Raw genomic sequence first — 5412 nt, 5'->3', positions numbered from 1 at the left:
CATACCAACATATCGCAGAGAGTTTAACAAAACAAATCATCATTAGATCAGAATAGTTCTTTTCTCTCCCTTTTTGACATCATACAAATTCAGTAAAAAATATCAAGAAAAACTCAGTTCAAACCATCAGAAATACAAAAAGAGAATTACAAAAAAAATATTATGAACAAGAATGTCATCAATCTTACCAATATCTCCTACTTGTTAGAGTTATCATGTCTAACTATCCACCTGGATTTCATGCCTCTACTCATGTTTTTTCTCACATAACAGTCACTTTTCATGTGACATTTTTGACAGCAAAAATTACACATAACCAAAGAGTAATTTACTTGAACCGTTTAATAAATCTTACTTGTCTTCTTTTATTAAATAGCAAATTCGTTGGAGTTAGAATTCAACCTATACTTTTGAAAACAGACTTGTTTCTTGTGTTTAAACAACTCATTTAGACCATCCATTCTTCTTTTCAAATTACCTTGTTCCTTTTTGAACAATTCACAAAGATTTGTTTTTCTATCAAACTCAAAGTGTAAAGCAGTCTCACTCTTTTTTAAGAAATCACTTTCAGTTTTCAGTTTTTTGTTTTCTTGAAAAAGACGTGCATTGTCCTGAAGAAGAAAGCCAACTTTATATTTTAATTCCTTGTTTCTAGCATAAGATTCTTTCAAACTATCATGAAATTTTATAATGAAAGATTCAAGATCGTCATCACTATAAAATTGAGAGTTAGAAGATGTTACCTCATCATCTCCAATGGCCATGAAAGCCAATTGAGCAGATTCTTCTTCCTCTTCAATTTCACCTTCGGAGTTGCATTCATTCCATGTGAACTGGAAGTTGTTGAATCTTGGTTTGCTTTAACATTTTCTCTTCTTCACTGGACACTCACACATGTAGTGTCCAGGTTGGCCGCACTCGAAGCATTTATCAGTTTGCTTTTTATTGAACTCTTGCTTCCCTTTGTTTCTTGTATTACTGAACTGATTTGGGAATGAGTTACTGTTTCCTCCTTTTCTGAACCTTCGTTTGTTGAGAATTCTCTTGAAACTATTTGTGATGAGAGCTAAATCACTATCATCAGCTTCCGCATCTTCTTCATCTAGGGAGGCAGAATCATCTTCATCTTGAGATGCTTTTAGAGCAGTGCTCCTTCTTACTTTCGCATCCTCTTCCTCTTGCATTTTGGACTTAAGCTTCAGCTCATAAGAGGTTAGAGAATTAATAAGAGATTCAATAGGTAAGGAATTTAGATCTCAAGCTTCTTCAATGGCAGTCACTTTACTCTCCCAATCCTTTGATAAAGCATTCAGAATTTTTCTGTTTTTCTCGCCTGGAGAGTATTCCTTTTCCAGTACTTCTAAATCCTTAATAAGGTCATTGAATCTACAATACATCTTATCAATATTTTCATGAAGTTGCATCTTGAACGATTCATACTTGGTAACCAGAATAGACTTATTTTGTTTTCTCACATTCTCGCTTCCTTCATGGATTTCTCTAAGTTTGTCCCAAATTTCTTTAGCGGACTTACAACCCTTGACTCTAAAGCACAATATGACACATTCATGGTTTTGCATTTAAGGTGAGATGAGCTCTATCCATAGCAGTCAGTTCACTTATTATTTTTGGTCTAGATCTATGAGTATTATCGTCTATAAGAGAGGCATCATATGGACCTTCACTAATAATAAACCACAATTCAATATCAATAGATTGCAAAAAGATAATCATTTTTTCTTTGCAACTCACATAATTTGACCCATTAAACATAGATGGTCTAATGACAGAATGTCCTTCAAAAAATATGGCATTATTGGTTGTCATATTTACTCTTAAGCCGATTGAGCTTAATCTCAATGAGACCAAGCTCTGATACCAATTGTAAGGATCGAAGACAACCAAGTAGAAGAGATAAACAATGTAAAGATCACAAACGTAACAATAAGTAAATAAAAAGAAAAGAATTACAAACCAATTAATTACCCAACACCTCTTGAGCTTGTAGATTAATTCAAACAAACTTCTTCAAGTTGATGAATTACAATGACTCTTGTGTACAAAGGAAGGTTCACCTCCTCCTTGCCCCGAACTCCACTCGGTCAAGCCAGGAGGTTTTACTATCCCTCAAGACAACCCTCGCAGAGCTCCACTCATGAAGTATTCACTCACAAATGAAAAGCTTACAATAAACCACACACCACTAAAACTACAAATCTTCCTTGAAGAGTATTTTCTCACTAAAATCACTCTAGATCTTTTGTATTTTCAGTGTGCAAAAGTTGTTTGAAATATCTGACCGTGTTCTAATTACAGGAGACCAAGAAAGTGCTTCATTCATGCTCCCAACGGATAGAAAGTAACTGAACAGTCAACTAGTCGTTAGGAGTGTCGGACGTCCTGTACTCCTGTTTTTTGCGTCCGACAGCAGGCAGTGAGTTTGAGAAATTTTCTTCAATTCTATCGGACGTCCGGTGCAAGCTCTTTGTGCGTCCGACAGCAAACAAAGAGATTTGAGAAATCATCTTGTTTCTATCGGACGTCAGGTGGAGACATATTCAGCGTCCGATCGAGGTCAGTGATCATAGAAGACTTGGCTTATTATTTTCGGACGTCCGAGTGTGAGTTGCTCATGCGTCCGAAGTTACTCAATGGTTGTCGCCCGTCCGATATGGTCCTTTTGTGCGTCCGACAGCTATTAGCAACCTTTGTCTTCTTTCAATTGCAATTGTTCATGGAATCAAATAACTTCATAACTGAATGTATATCTTGAAGAGATATTAGTATCATCCATTTGTTTTGTAAACATCAAAAGATAGGGATCAATATCAACATTCTCCCCCTTTTTGATGATGACAAAACAGTGGATGGAAAGAAAAAAAAATAAGTATAAGCTCCCCCTCAAACATCGCATCCAAAACTATTAAGAGCCAAATTCATAATCTCAGAATAACTCCCCCTCACACATAGCATCCATTTCTCCCCCTTTTTGTCATCATAAGATGAGAGTAAAAAATCACATACCGTAATCCGGCAACAATAAAAGCGAATCCAATATTCAAAACAAAAACAGAGAAATGATACCAGAATTCAGCAATTACCAACATACCAACATATCGCAGAGAGTTTGACAAAACAAATCATCATTAGATCAGAATAGTTCTTTTCTCTCCCTTTTTGACATCATACAAATTCAGTAAAAAATATCAAGAAAAACTCAGTTCAAACCATCAGAAATACAAAAAGAGAATTGCAAAAAAAATATTATGAACAAGAATGTCATCAATCTTACCAATATCTCCTACTTGTTAGAGTTATCATGTCTAACTATCCACCTGGATTTCATGCATCTACTCATATTTTTTCTCACATAACAGTCACTTTTCATGTGACATTTTTGACAGCAAAAATTACACATAACCAAAGAGTAATTTACTTGAACCGGTTTAATAAATCTTACTTGTCTTCTTTTATAAATAGCAAATTCGTTGGAGTTAGAATTCAACCTATACTTTTGAAAACAGACTTGTTTCTTGTGTTTAAACAACTCATTTAGACCATCCATTCTTCTTTTCAAATTACCTTGTTCCTTTTTGAACAATTCACCAAGATTTGTTTTTCTATCAAACTCAAAGTGTAAAGCAGTCTCACTCTTTTTTAAGAAATCACTTTCAGTTTTCAGTTTTTTGTTTTCTTGAAAAAGACGTGCATTGTCCTGAAGAAGAAAGCCAACTTTATATTTTAATTCCTTGTTTCTAGCATAAGATTCTTTCAAACTATCATGAAATTTTATAATGAAAGATTCAAGATCGTCATCACTATAAAATTGAGAGTTAGAAGATGTTATCTCATCATCTCCAATGGCCATGAAAGCCAATTGAGCAGATTCTTCTTCCTCTTCAATTTCACCTTCGGAGTTGCATTCATTCCATGTGAACTGGAAGTTGTTGAATCTTGGTTTGCTTTAACATTTTCTCTTCTTCACTGGACACTCACACATGTAGTGTCCAGGTTGGCCGCACTCGAAGCATTTATCAGTTTGCTTTTTATTGAACTCTTGCTTCCCTTTGTTTCTTGTATTACTGAACTGATTTGGGAATGAGTTACTGTTTCCTCCTTTTCTGAACCTTCGTTTGTTGAGAATTCTCTTGAAACTATTTGTGATGAGAGCTAAATCACTATCATCAGCTTCCGCATCTTCTTCATCTAGGGAGGCAGAATCATCTTCATCTTGAGATGCTTTTAGAGCAGTGCTCCTTCTTACTTTCGCATCCTCTTTCTCTTGCATTTTGGACTTAAGCTTCAGCTCATAAGAGGTTAGAGAATTAATAAGAGATTCAATAGGTAAGGAATTTAGATCTCAAGCTTCTTCAATGGCAGTCACTTTACTCTCCCAATCCTTTGATAAAGCATTCAGAATTTTTCTGTTTTTCTCGCCTGGAGAGTATTCCTGTTTTTCTCGCCTGGAGAGTATTCCTTTTCCAGTACTTCTAAATCCTTAATAAGGTCATTGAATCTACAATACATCTTATCAATATTTTCATGAAGTTGCATCTTGAACGATTCATACTTGGTAACCAGAATATACTTATTTTGTTCTCTTACATTCTCACTTCCTTCACGAATTTCTCTAAGTTTGTCCCAAATTTCTTTAGCGGACTTACAACCCTTGACTCTAAAGCATAATATGACACATTCATGGTTTTGCATTTAAGGTGAGATGAGCTCTATCTATAGCAGTCAGTTCACTTCTTATTTTTGGTCTAGATCTATGAGTATTTTCGTCTATAAGAGAGGCATCATATGGACCTTCACTAATAATAAACCACAATTCAATATTCAATAGATTGCAAAAAAGATAATTCATTTTTCTTTCCAAACTCACATAATTTGACCCATTAAACATAAGGTGTCTAATGACAGAATGTCCTTCAAAAAATATGGCTTATTGGTTGTCATATTACTCTTAACCGATTGCAGCTTAATCTCAATGCAGACCAAGCTCTGATACCAATTTGTAAGATCGAAGACAAACCCAAGTTAGGAAAAAAGAGTGGATAAAAACAATTTGTAAGATCACAACGTAACAAATAAGTAAATAAAAAGAAAAGAAATACAAAACCAAATTAATTACCCAACTCCTCTTGAGCTTGTAGATTAATTCAACAAAACTTTTCAAGTTGATGAATTACAATGACTCTTGTGTACAAAAGGAAATGTTCACCTCCTCCTTGCCCCGGCACTCCACTCGGTCAAGCCAGGAGGTTTTACTATCCCTCAAGAACAACCCTCGCCCAGCAGCTACACTCATGAAGTATTCACTCACAAAGAAAAAGCTTACATAAAACCAACACACCACTAACAACTACCAAATCTTCCTTGTAAGAGTATTTCTCTCCACTAAAATCACTC

The sequence above is a fragment of the Coffea eugenioides genome, unplaced genomic scaffold (genome assembly GCF_003713205.1).
Source record: "Coffea eugenioides isolate CCC68of unplaced genomic scaffold, Ceug_1.0 ScVebR1_902;HRSCAF=1658, whole genome shotgun sequence".
Lineage (NCBI taxonomy): Eukaryota > Viridiplantae > Streptophyta > Magnoliopsida > Gentianales > Rubiaceae > Coffea > Coffea eugenioides.
The sequence above is the reverse complement of the archived record's forward strand: the minus strand, read 5'-3'. Positions refer to the sequence as shown.